Here is a 14,974-nt window from a genome sequence, read left to right as displayed (position 1 = left end):
TTTCCTCCTGTCAGTGAAAGCCCTTAACTGTGTTTTCTAGTACAGTCGGTGATTTTGACACCGTTGGGGATTTTTCAGGCCGAAAGGGTTTTTACTGAACACTCTTGGAGGAATATAAGTCACCAGAGTTTGTGAAGAGAGGAGCGATAAAGGGGAGGAGATGAAGAGAGAGAGGGAGCGATTGCACCAGAATGGGATGAGAGGTGTCCACTGAGAATTTGGAAGTGGAGGATCTCACTCTGGCGTTCAATCTGCGCCAGCTCCAATACTGTGGAAATAAATTGGTTTTTAAATAGATTGCTAAGCCTCTATCAGCGAGCCACTGATGTGGGTACATTTCATAGGCGGCTATTTAAACCAACCTAAAGCCCCATCCATAGTGTAACCTTATTAAAGATATCTGCCAGTTAGACTTCACTAGCTCAGCGTGCTTCACCTCCCGCCTGAAATTAATCTCTGAAACGATACACACGATAACCGGCCTCACGTATGGAGGAATACAGAGCAGGACTGTAATTAATGTAACGAGGCTTAGTGGCCTGTATCAGCACTCTGTGAGAAACAGACAAGCTGTGAGACTCAACAGGCCTGAGAGGTTTAGAGGTAGGAAAGTTGTCGGTTGTGAGGTTGAAAGGTCACAATGTTGTGCGAATGATCGCCAGTCATTCATTTCAAAAAAACCTTTTCCACATTTTAGAACAATAGTAATCAAATGACTAAATGAACACATGCACTAATAAAAATAAAGGTTCCAAAAGTGGGGGGTTGTAGTAGTTGAACCATTTTTGCGAACAGATCTTGATGGAACCTTTTTTTCTTAGTATGAGAATATTTAAATAATTTAAAGAACCGTTTTCCATTGTTAAAAACACTGTAAAGTTTTTAAAGGTTCTTCATGGGACATTCAATGTAGCAATGGCCAGTAAAAAAATTGGACACACCTACTCGTTTTCAAATTATTTTCCACATTTTAGAACAACAGTAATCAAATTACTAAATTAATGCATGTACTAACAAAAATAAAGCTTCCAAAAGGGTGTAGTTGTAGTAGAAGAACCATTTTTGGTTCCCATCAGAACCTTTCAGTGAACAGTTCTTGATAAAACCTTTTTTTCTTAGTGTAAGAATATTTGAAGAATCTAAAAAACCTTCTTCCATTGAAAAGAACATTGTAAAGGTTCCAAGTTTTTTAAAGGTGCTTCATGGAACATTCAATGTAGCAACATGGACAGTCAAAAATTTTAACACACCTACTTATTTTTAAATTATTTTTCACATTTTAGAACAACAGTAATTAAATGACTTAATGAACACATGCACTAATAAAAATATTTGTTCCAAAAGGTGGGGTTTGTAGTAGAAGAACCATTTCTGGTTCCCATCAGAACCTTTCTGCGAACAGTTCTTGATGGAACCTTTTTTTGTTAGTGTGAAGAATATTTAAATAATCTAAAGAACCTTTTTCAATAGTAAAGAACAGTGTAAAGGTTCCAAGGTTTTTAAAGGTGCTTCATGGAACATTCAATGTAGCAACATGGCCAGTCAAAAAATTTGGACACATCTACTCATTTTTTAATTATTTTCCTCATTTTAGAACAACAGTAATTAAATGACTAAATTAACACATGCACTAATAAAAATAAAGGTTCTAAAAGAAGGGGGTTTGTAGTAGAAGTACCATTTCTAGTTCCAATCAGAACCTTTCTGCGAACAGTTTTTGATGGAACCTTTTTTGTTAGTGTGAAGAAAATATGTAATATTTAAATAATCTAAAGAACATTTTTTAATCATAAAGAACACTGTAAAATGTTCCAAGTTTTTTAAAGGTTCTTCATGGAATATAGCAACATGGCTAGTCAAAAATTCAGACACGCCTACTCATTTTTAAATTATTTTCCTAATTTTAGAACAACAGTAATCAAATGACTAAATTAATGCATCCACTAATAAAGATTAAGGTTCCAAAAGATGGGTTTGAAATAGAAGTACCATTTCTATTTCCCATCAGAACCTTTTGAGAACAGTTTTTGATGGAACCTTTTTTTGTTAGTGTGAAGAATATTTTAATAATCTAAAGAACCTTTTTCAGTAGTAAAGAACACTGTAAAGGTTCCAAGGTTTTTAAAGGTTCTTCATGGAACATTCAATGTGGCAACATGGCCAGTCAAAAATGTGGACACACCTACTCATTTTTAAATTGTTTTCCACATTTTAGAACAATAGTAATCAAATGACTAAATTAATACATGCACTAATAAAAATAAAGCTTCCAAAAGAGGGGGTTTGTAGTAGAAGTACCATTTCTGGTTCTCATCAGAACCTTTCTGCGAACATAAGACGAAGTAGTTAGCCAAGGGATAATCAGTCTTACTTTCTGAATTGAACTTGGACTAATCAATGTTTCCATGTAACCAAATTTTTGAATTTATGACCAGTCTGACCAGAAGAAATTGATGACCAACTTTTAAGACTAGTCTAAATGTTTTATGCAGCTGACCCAATTCTAGATGGAACCTTTTTTTCTTAGTGTGAAGAATATTTAAATAATCTAAAGAAATGTTTTCCCTTGTAAAGAAAGGTTTTTAACGGTTCTTCATGGATCGGTCAATGCAAAAAAAAAAAAAAAAAAAAAAAAAAAATTATAATAAATAAATCATTTTTAAGTGTACGCTGAAAAAAAAGGTGTTTACACTCAGAAATTGCACTATTAAAATTTTTATTTACAACTTAAAAAAATTATTTTCACATTGCATACAAATTTTATACAGAATAAAAGATTCAATATAATCTTTCATTTGCTCAACCAACTTCACAATCTGCTTTTTAAACAACACTGGATACTTTTTGGCTGTTTTTATTTTCACCATATGGCCTAGTTTAACTATTAAAATTTTTTAAATGTTAATCACATTCGTATGTGAACGTGGACCACAAAACCAGTTGTAAGGGTCAGTTTTTAAAAAAAATGAGATTTATACATCATCTGAAAGCTGTATCTGTTTGTTAGGATAGGATTTGGCCAAGATACTTGAAAATCTGGAATCAGAGGGTGCAAAAAAAATAAAAATATTGAGAAAACTGCCTTTAAAGTTGTCCAAATGAAGTTCTTAGCATTGCATATTACTAATAAAAAAAATAAGTTTTGATCTATTTATAGTAGGACATTTACAAAAAATCTTAATAGAACATGATTTTACTTAATATCCTAATTATTGGCATAAAACAAAAATCAATCATTTTGACCCATGCAGTACATTTTTGGCTATTGCAACAAAAATACTCATGCTAGTTATAACCGGTTTTGTAATCCACGGTCACATATATCTATATTTATTTGCATAAGCTAAAGGTTTTCATGAGAATCACAAAATCAGTCAAGTGTCCAAACTTTTGACTGCTTGTGCAGCTTCCTGTATTGAGGGAAACATACGCTAATACAGCACATTTTCAATTGATTAATGCCACTGATCTTATTTGTGGTGAAAAGCATTATGGTCTTGAAGGAAATCAGGGGATGATAGAACATCATGACATCATGTATGAAGAAAATCCTCACTTAAAAATGCTGAGCCTATTAAAAAACATATCCCTTTGAGCTTGGTGTAAATACCAACCCATATAACCATGAAAGGTAAATTAATTAATTGAATGAATAATAGTCAAAAAGTTATCAATTGCAAAACAAAAAAAGAGATTATGTAGAATGTAGTGTGAATAAATAAATATTTCATACCTTAAATGTTTACAAAGCATAATTTGGCTTCCCTTTGATGGGACAAAATGGCCCAAAAAATAATTAAATAAATAATACAAACAAACATGCTCCACTTCTTGTCAATATCTCAAATCCTTTCAAATTAATTAAAGTTACTGCAGAGAAAATGTTCCGACTGGGTGAATTCAACTGTCTGAGAGCAGAACAGACGCATAAACAGAAACATTGATCCTACAGCTGAATAATCAGAATATAGAGTAATGGACGCTGTGTCCTATCACAAAAAAAAAAATCTCAGTCTAGTTCTAAAAAATGTGATGATGACAAGAAAAACATCTATTATGTCTGTTGTTTGGAACTACATTTTGTCTACAAGCTCAGACAACAAGATGAAAAGTTCAATAGTACAAAAAAGCAAATCCAGCTTTGCAATAATTAAAGCATTTTATTTTAACCTAATTTTTTTATAGTTTAATTGTTCATGACTTTTAATACTTGTTTTCATTTATGACCTACATTTAAAACCGATTCTTCACCTATATAAGGACAAAATATACAAATGCATCATAATTGTACTTAAATCAAGCTTTATTAATGATATGAGGGGGAGGAACAAAGACGACGTGCACATAAAAAGAATTTCAATAAAGAACAAATAAAGACGAGCTGCAGAGGCCTGAATAATTTCATCACGTCATAAACCAGATGGAAGTTAATCTGTGTGAGGAGCTACTCAACAGCATCAATAAAAACCATATCAGAGAGAAATACTATCAATATGCTTTAGACTAAAGTTTTAATCTTAAATACAGAGTTGCATGTGACCTTTTTCACAACTGTCACTCCTAAGGCACTCTTGGTTATAATTAATAAAGGATTCATCTAAACACAGTTCTATTAGTTTTGAACGAATGCACAATATCAAAAATGACTTCAAAGTTAAGCAAAAGCTAAAAAACTGATGTGGTTTTCAGTTGTGTGGATCCCCTAGTGGTAAACCATTACATTATTCCTCCTCCACACCTCTTTTCTCTCTATTCATTTAAACACATAGCCGAAAGAACGATAATTACAGAGTGATCAAGGACAGAGCGGGCTGATTGTTGCCTTTAGTCTATCTGAAATGCTAATACATCACTTAAATGCGCTGAATGATAATGGAGGACGAATTAAAATGTTTGCAGATTTACAAATCGTCCACGTCGATACATCAACAGCCGGTCCGAATTTATGCAAACTATACGTCTATATATTAGAAAAAGCAAAACGATACACATAAATAGCCATTTTTTCCTATAAAACTCTCTCATGTATATTTATAAGATTTGACGGTAAGCTTTCATAAGTCAAGTAGATCCTATTAGGTTGCCTAAATGGATTTCATGGACGTTAGAATGCAGCATCATACGCTCGGCTGATACATATTCATGATATACGCGTGCCGACATGGGAAGCCACGCCGCAGTCAATCTAAAGCCGTGGTAACTGTTTATCTGCAGTGTGTTCCTTTACAATCCGCATAAATTTAGCTGTCAGTGGCGTCGTGGACATTTCATTCAATTTTTCTTTCTTTTTTTTTTTTTCTCCCTCCATCCCTCCCGGAGCTCCATATGGAAACCCTGCACGATAAATGTCATTTCAAAATCAATTTGCATTAAAAAGGTAGAGTGTGTGCGGTCCTGAGAAAAGAATATATATGGCACAAACCGAACACATTTGCATCGACAACCCCGCCCGGGACGTTACAATATATACAGCCTTTGGGGTGAGGACGGCGAATCGTAAAAAAGCCCGGTTTTTCCTTTCCGCTGGCTGAAAAGGCAGGAGTAGCCGGATAAATCAACAGCACAAGCATCACACACACAAACAGGAAATGCAGCTTCGCTGACTCAATAAATGGATGTGGGCGTGAACCTCGGCGTTAGCGAACGCATGTGTGCGTGCAGGCAGGTGGGCCTTCTGGATTCAATGCTCTCTCTAGTCCATTGCAGGCGCCGCCGACATGACTCTCCTCGACTACGCGTATTCTTAAGCAATAACAACGAGAGCCGTATTATCCACCCAAGAATACCCGTCACCGAAGAGAGTCCTCTACAGAGAGAAACAACAGAACCGCCGGCATCGTCGGAAAACGGAAAGGCCTTTTCAAAACAATTGATTGAAGACGCTTTGTAGCGCAAGGCAAGGGCTTCTCAACGGCTCGTCTGCAAACAGAAATTAACAGTGCATTTGGGTTCAGTAAACGCCTCAGGAAATATTTGGAAAGTGTTTTTGGTGCTACTTCCTCCTGTGCTCTCACAGGGCCACTCGGGGGAAAGGTGCATTTAATGAAGAAGCGGGGGGATGGGGCGGAGGTGGTTGAATGGGTAATCCACACCCGACCTCCCCCCGCCCCCTACAGCGTAAACTCACCTGGGATGCAAGGACCCCACGGAGGTCCTCCGGCGAGCGTCCGTGTCCTGACTCCCATTGCCACCGTGATGATTCCATGATTCTTTCTGATGATGATGATAGTCCACAGTAGCGGCTTCACCTAAAAACACAGACCACCGGGGTTAAAAACAGAGATCGAAATGCTATTATGGTCCACTTCATCACACGCCGCACATCTCATCTGTCTAAATGATATAGGAACGGAAAAAAAATTAGCCAATCAGTCCATTAGCACCGTGAGGAGAATTCTATATGGAGACATGGACTCAAATGAAGCATGGCGGCCCCCCTCTATACCCCACTTGAGGATGACAGGGGGAGGGAAAAAAAGAGAAGGGGGTGGGGGCTAAACTGTGTGATTGGTCTATGAGAGAAACCCTTTTTTTTTTTGGGAAAAAAAAAACTTGTAATGCGTATTAATGAATATCTTTATATAACAGGTCTGATTTTGATGACTAATATTTGTGCAATTTGTGCTTTTTTGTGTCACACTAAAAAACTGTACAAATTCTATTTTATTTAAAACATTTGCTTGAACACAATTTGCACATTTAAACTTATTCCGTTAGAATTTAATTTTTTTTAATAACCAGGCCTTATGTATAGTCAAAATTGTATTTTGTTATAATTCCCCTAAAATTAACGCTTTGATTTATGGGAAAATATTTTAAACAACAAAACACAGAATCACGATTTTAAAACAACAAAATAAAAGAAAAGAAAAATAGTCATTTTTAAGAATACAAATATGATCATATCCAATCAGATTTTTTTTCAATTCATGCAAACACTATTATTTTTAAAAAATGACACGTTTAAATAAACTAAATTACTAAAATGTCATCTACATACCTACCCAAATAGATTTCTCTATTTTACACTGATCATTCACAAAATGAGAAATGCTGAAATCCACAGCCTCGTCTCGAAATGCAACAGAGAGCCAGAGAAGGCAGCACAAGAAACTGGAGGAGAACCTAACGGAGGCAGATGGAGATGGGAGAAGCTGGACTTGAGCACAAACGCAACAAAAGCCACCGTACGGGCACACACCGGCAGCGTAGCAGCCGGCTGCTCGTTCGCTCGCTCGCTCTCCAGACCCCCAGTCTGCAAAACCATCAGACGCACCTCACACACACACACACACACACACACACACACATAGCCACCCTGACGCAGGGCACACTCCCCCAGTGCTATAGCCCCAGGGCTCTCGCTCTCTCTGTCCATTTCAGAAGCAACACACACACATACACAGACAAAACCCCTCTTCCAAACCCCCCAGAACTCCAGGAGTTAATCAATGGCCTCCATGCATGGATTTTATGCTTTTTTTGGTTTGTTTGTCTTTGGCAAAGTTCCTCTGGGTCCATCCCTTTCTTCCCCTGTTGAATTCTATTTTTTTTCCCCTCCAAATTTTTTTTGGAAATTTGCTCACTCACTTTTTAAATTCAAAAGGAATTCTAATGGAATTTGTTTGGAGCCAAAAAATAAAACATATCTGTATTCTTAACCTCTCTCCACTCCTCCCTTTCTCCACAAGCGATCTGCGCTATTCCACCCCACACTAAAAGAAAAGAAGAAAAAAAAAAAAACACTTCGAGCCGGACCCTTTACTGATTGCGATTTAATTGAACGGAGCCCATGAATATGGTAATTTCACGAGACACTTGACACGAGCATCAGGAGGTGTGGTGGACCACACCAGCAGAAATGGCAAAAAACGACTGACAAATAATAATCACATTTTTTTTCTTTTTTTTTTAGAACATGTGGATGCGACTTACCCGTTCAGCATCTCATCGTGCCGCCCGTCTCAGCAAGGTGGGATGCCCGATCGTGATAAACCCAGGATGGTACGGCGATCTTAGAGAGAGAGAGAGCCAGGCGGCCAGTCCCGTGGTGTGCAGGTGGACTCGCGGTACACGCTCGCAGGGGGGACGCTTCACAAAAGGATCAAAACCCACTGCCCACTCCCGAGCCAGTTGTTGCTTGACACAGCAAATGAACTTACAGCACAAGAGCGAGTGAAGCTGAGGGAGGGAGAGACAGACGGGGAGAGAGAGAGAGAGGCAGAGGAGGAGAGAGAGAGTGTTTGGCGCGTGTGTGTGTGAGAGAGAGATGGAGAATGAGTGAGGGAGAGGAGGAGGTGGGGGTAGAAGGGGGTTCGGAGTGAGCGGGCGAGCGAGGGAGAGAGAGAAAGAGAGAGAGAGAGAAATCACAGCATAACAAAACCTATAGCTACGTGGATGGTGGACGGCCACTCTCTCTCTCTCTCTCTCTCTCTCTCTCTCTCTCTCTCTGTCTCTCGATCTCGATCTCTCTCCACCCTCAAAGGAAGGGAGAGAATAATTAGATTTGAGCCACACATGCTTTCCAAAAGCACTGACTCGTGGATCCCAGGCACCTAATGTTGGATTAATTGAGGGAGATCTGATGTGCTACATGCACCGTGAGCCCTCGGCTCGACTCCCCCCTTCCTCCTCCTCCTCCTCCTCCTCACGATGCCAAAAAACTACCATCGTGATACAACTCCCTGCTCCTCTCTCCCGGCATATGGTGACTGACACGGCACTGTAGGCACAGAGAAAAGAAATAATAGATTGTTTATTTAATTGCGAATACATACAGACGTTTATTAGGCTGGATTTGTGCTTCTGTCAGAGTGGAAAACAGTCAGTATCCATCTTAGAAAGAGTTGAGAATGCCAGCAGGAAAGGAAAGATTGCAACAAATGCTTCCAATCTTACTTTTTGAGCATGACATTTGCCATTTACAAAACTGAATGAATACAAAACTATGAATATTCCTTTTATTTGGAAGATTTTTTACACATTTTTGACTGTGAATAATCAAAAACATGAAAAAACGGTGAACAACTGTGGTTAATATTAAGGAATTACATACACCTTACATACAGCTATATATATATATACATATATATATATATATATATATATATATATATATAATGTGTGTATGTGTATGTGTGTGTGAGAGATATAGAAATATATATACAAACACGCACACAAATGTGTATGTGTATAAATGCATTTAGATACATACATATACATACGCTTGAATACACCCCAACAGTTGGCCACCATTTCCACTTCCACCTCATCCCCTTTCATAAAAATCGCGTCAATAATATCAATATGATATTCAATATTCAAGGTAAATGGCAAAAGAAAGCAGCTCTGGTAACTGGCTTTTAACAGACCAGCAGACAAAGGAATCAGACATGTTGAATTTCACGCCATGGAAAGCGGTCTACTGCCCCCTGTTGACCGTTCCGTCACGGTCCAAACAGGAAGGCCCAGACAGCTGGACCATATTGCGACGACACACGGCGCAATTATTGCAGGAAAAACACAATTCTTTATCAAGCTATAGTCGTCTAATCAACATTAGGGACATAACAAAGCAAATCGCTGAAAGTGGAGGAAAAATGGAGGAAGAGGGGGGAGGAAATGCGCTGTTGTTCTCGTTCTCTCTCTCCCTCTCTCTCAGGGAGAGGTGAGAATTCCTTACAAAAGCCTGGATGATTCTGTTTTCACTCTTCAAGGCCAAGTAAAGCTTGACACAAAGATGTACGCCAGATGAAAAAAATCATCCGCTTTTTTACTTTTTAGCTTCCACTGGTTGACACAAAGTAGCAATTAAAGTGAAAGTGTGTTATGAGGGGGAAGGAAGAGGCCATGTCTGCTAACACTCTTTGTTTGCTCACGCCGAAGTAATTGAAATCGACTTTCAGAAGACGACGAGATACATTAATTGACATCTACAATAAAGCACTATTCCGAGCCCCGCCTCTCCCTGATCAGCTCGTTCCGTTTGGGGTCACAAACTAATAAACGGAAGGTAAAGACACTTTGTGATCCGACGTTCCCTGTGGATTGTTTTAGAACACGTATGTAATGACCAGCTATTAGCGTGCTATTTTTTCCCGCGCCGCCCAGCGTGGACACATTAGTTCATTAGCAGCTGTTTCACTGCTGTAAATATCTTCGCCTGGGCGAAAAAAATGATTTATTTAAATTTGATGCGCCGAGTTTATTTGCCTGGTGGCTGAAGAGAGAGATATTCACCTATCCTTGCAATAAACAACACCCCCCCCCCCACCTCGCCTGGCCGTATTTCAATTCAACAAGCTTATAAACACACATACGCGAGCGCACGCTCTCGCGCACACGGGCATCCGGCAAATAGAATTCCTTCAAACGTACGTGGGTTGAAACATACTCCAGGGATAGAGAGAGGAGAGGGGCAGGGAGCAAAGGCCAGGCGCGGAGCTCCCTGTATCCAAATGGCATTACTCACTCTGAGATGTATTATTAAAGAAAGAAGTACCGCAGGCCACGGCTGACAGACCGTGCAACAGTAAACAAGAAAAAAACAGCAGCGTTTGACAGCTAAAACACCATGCTTTCATTCGCACACTGATACCGACAACACAGAGATGTGTTCGAATGAGACGCCGTATGTACGTACCTGCGTGTGTTTGGAAGTAAAAAGTATCTTTGACATGCTATTTGACATGTTTTATGGGGTTGCGATGAGTTTTGATTTTGATTTGCTTTTGAGAAAAGAAAAACTAAAATTGTGCCAACATTTCGACTGTTTCTCCCAGCTTTGAGGTTAAATGGAGACATTTGTGGTTCTTTCTTCTGAGAAGAAGACCCTAGAAATCACACAAGTCTTTTCTGGAGGTTCAGAAGAAATCTCAACTATGTCTCAAACTGTAAGGAAACATTTTTCATCAAATTATTTTTTAGCAATTTTAAAAAGAAATGTCAGAGACAAAGTTGATACTTAAAAGAGTCTCAATATGAATTCATGATTAATATGTTTAGTTCTTTACTCTTATTGTATGTCTGACTGTTGTCTATTTCAAGAGATCATCTGGAGTTTTTGAAGAGATCTCAAAAGTTCTCAAACTGTGCTCTGAATTGCCAAGACAATAAAGTGCAAAAAATTCTAAGACCTTAAGCATGAACTCCAACATTTCTTCAAATTTTCTGATTATTTACTCACCCCTATGTCGTTCAAGATGTTCATGTCTTACTTTTTTCAGTCGAAAAGAAATTAGGTTTTTGAGGAAAACATTACAGAATTTTTCTCATCATGTTTGCTTTATAAACACTGGGTCTAAACTTTTCACTAGACAAGACTGGGGGTCAACAGATTATCAGCGTTGATATTAAGCATTTTTATGATTATCGTTATCAGTCATTTTCAAAACCAATTTGCAGACAATATAATCTGTGCCGATAATCAGTCTGGCTGATTATCGGCACAGATATTAAGCATTTTTATGGTTTTCGGTATCGGTCATTTTCAAAACCAATTTGCCGATAAAATAATTTCAACCGATTTTCAGCTTTGATATTAAGCATTTTTATGGTTATCGGTATCAGTAGTTATTAAAAACCAGTTTGCAGATAAAATAATTGAAAGCATTTCAATGGTTATCGATATCGGTCATTTTCAAAATCGATTTGCAGATAAAATCATTCTGTCCGATCATCAGCCTGGCTGATTATCGGCGCAGATATTAAGCATTTTTATGGTTATCGTTATCAGTCATTTTCAAAACCGATTTGCTGATAAAATAATTTCTACCGATTATCGGCGTTGATATGAAGCATTTTTATGGTTATCGGTATCGGCCATTTTCAAAACCAATCTGCAGATAAAATAATTTCAACCGATTATCCGTTGTCGATATTAAGCATTTTTGGTTATCGGTATCAGTCATTTTCAAAACCAGTTTGCAGATAAAATAATTTTGACCGATTATCGGCATCAATATTAAGCATCTTTATGGTTATCGATATCATTTTCAAAACTATTATGCCGATAAAATTATTCTGACCAATCATCAGCCTGGCTAGCTGATTATCGGCGCAGATATTAAGCATTTTTATGGTTATCGGCATCAGTCATTTTCAAAACCGATTTGCTGATAAAATAATTCAGACCGATTATCGGCGCCGTTATTAAGCATTTTTATGGTTATCGATATTGGTCATTTTAAAAAAACTATTTGCCAATAAAACAAAGTCAACAGATTATCGGCCTGTCTGATTATTGTCGCTGATATTAAGCAATTTTATTATTATCGATATTGGTCATTTTCAAAACTGATTTGCCAATAAAATAATTTAAAAGCATTTTAAAAAAGTTTTTGTCAGAGCCCTTGTTATCCTTAATTTTGATACTTATTTTAATTTTTACACCAGACATATATATCGGTTCAAAATATCAGTTATTGGTCTATTTTATCTGTAATAATCGGTCTCGGCCTCAACCCTGAAAAGCACATATCGGTCGACCCCTAGATAAAGCCCTTATGCCTCGGCTGGGATTGAAACTGCAATTTGAACATTCAACCCGCTGACCCCCATTGAAGTCTACTATATGGAAAAATGTTTTTTTTTAAACCTTCATTTCTTTTCGACTGAAGAAAGACATGAACATCTTGTTTTCTTTCTTGAGTCAGCACGAGTGTAAAGCCAAACCATAGTGACCAACAGAAATGTATTGTAAAGAAAAAATCACAAACCTCTTTTTTCCTAGACATGTTCTGATCACCAGGCCCCAATAATTTCATCTTCAGGACTTTCAGAAAATATCTCGTACAAGTTTGCAGTAAAAGAGTCAGAGGTCTCAAATTAAATGCAAAAAATCTTATCAAATTCTTCCAAAACCAAATTATCTGAGCTGCTATCCATGTTAATTTTACAACTCTTTACTATATGTCTACCATTTTTAAAGAGAATCATCTGAGACAAAGTTGATGAAGTGTTATAGTGTATGTGAACACAGAAGCTCTTTCCTTAAGGTTAGTGAACTGACAGGGCGCTGGAGACCCCTAGATGCTGGCCAAGACCCTACAACACCACTACTGCCATCCCTACGAAAACAAACACACATGAAGTGACTATACCTAGAATATTTCCTGCCAGGGTCAGGAAAGCATGTGTGAGCATTATGATGTTGAGAGTGTGTGCGATACCTAAATCTGTCTATTATTACCTCCGCAAGATCATGTGACTCAATTCACATGCCAGTTACAATTATAAAGAGGGCGGAACATAAAATATGAGATATGATGGGAAAGACGGAGAGTGTCTAACCTTCTGCGGCTTTTGTAGCACTATTGTTTGTCATTCTAATAAAACCCAGTGAAACCTGAAACTCGAGTGAGAGAAAATGAAGTCTACAATCCAAGCTCCTCCAACTAAATTTGTTTTTAAACACTCTCTCTCCCACACACACATGCATATACACACAAAGGCAACTAGGTATGTAAATTGGATGCTCTCTCATGCAAATTATTTTCTGGTTATTAAAAACCAGCAAAGGTTGTTTGGAAAATCTGCCACTCTAGTGGGTTTCACTGTTTCAGAGCGTGTTAGAGAACATTTAAAGGGATAGCTCACCGAAAAATGAAAAGTCGCTCATCATTTACTCAACATTTCAAAGCCTTTTCATTTTCTTTCTTCTGTGGGAGACAAAAGAAAAAGTTAGGCAGGATGCTCGCACTGATTTTTAACCATACAATGCAAGTGAATGGTGTCCATATGGCTTGTTTGCTACTGTATATTCCAAGTCATCTATGGTCATATGATAACATTGTCACTTCTTGGAGCTTGATTCACTTGATTCACATTTGCCTTTTGTGATTCACATAAAAAAGGTCATAGAGGTTTGCAAGTCAATAACAGAGTGTAATTTTCATTTTCGACTAAACTATCCCTTTAAAACCGAGGATGTCAACAACTCCAAATCTGATTGAAACATGGGTTTTCTTGCACTCAGAATTACACAAAGCATGACATACAGCTGAGCATAAAATGCTTTGAAAACTCCCTCTCTCTCTGTTGCTGTCACATATCAATTGTGAACGGCTCGCTGTCAAGGGACTCCACCAATCTCATCATGGTCTCGGTCTGTCAGTGCTGACAAAGCAAAATTATTGCTTGTCACTGGATATTTATGTCCAGAAGGCTTAAACCAGACAGAGCGCTTCCTTTTTATTTGTGTCTTCTGTCCATAGATTGACCATTGACCTCTATGTGCCACTATAAGAGGAAACGTTCAGACGCATGACAGCTCTGGAGGGATAATGCCTATAAATCCGACACTTGGACAAAATGTCAAAATATATAGTAGTGTATATATATATATATATATATATATATATATATATATATATATATATATATATATATATATATATATATATATATATATCATACACACACATACACATAAAATGTATATATTTAAATAACTATATAACATTATTAGTTGTCTTTAAATACATAATAAATACTTGAAATAGACAAATAAAATATTTAAATACTTATATAGAATTTATACTTCTATACTATTATAATATACATATATGTACATGTATAATATAAAATTAATTATTAAATTTTATATATATATATATATATATATATATATATATATATATATTTCTGAAGTATTATATGTAGTACAAGTAGTGTATGAATACATACAAGTTATTATATATTTAAATCATTTTAAATAGTTATTATAAAGAAAAAAAATTATATATATATATACATACATATATTCACACACAACTTGCACTATGTATTGTAATATGCTTTTGTATGCCTATAAATATATATTTTAAAAAAATATTACATATATATTTTTCCAGAATTATATATAGTACAAGTAGTGCGTTTATATATATAGTTATTATATATTTAAATAATTTCATATCACATTATTAAATACTTGTATTTTTAAATAATAAATACTTCAACAAAAAAAAATCTT

General features: G+C 36.8%; 1 long non-coding RNA gene across 1 annotated transcript; it reads right to left on the bottom strand.

The window, feature by feature from the left end:
• Nucleotides 1–4,296: 4,296 nt before the first annotated feature.
• Nucleotides 4,297–8,233, bottom strand: LOC141300944 (uncharacterized). The gene is made up of 3 exons (XR_012342068.1): nucleotides 7,936–8,233; nucleotides 6,128–6,248; nucleotides 4,297–5,919 (listed from the first exon to the last, which is right to left on the bottom strand). It is a non-coding gene; the product is annotated as an uncharacterized lncRNA (long non-coding RNA).
• Between the last annotated feature and the right edge of the window lie 6,741 nt (nucleotides 8,234–14,974).

Source organism: Garra rufa, chromosome 24 (genome assembly GCF_049309525.1).
Source record: "Garra rufa chromosome 24, GarRuf1.0, whole genome shotgun sequence".
NCBI lineage: Eukaryota > Metazoa > Chordata > Actinopteri > Cypriniformes > Cyprinidae > Garra > Garra rufa.
The sequence above is the reverse complement of the archived record's forward strand: the minus strand, read 5'-3'. Positions and strand labels throughout refer to the sequence as shown.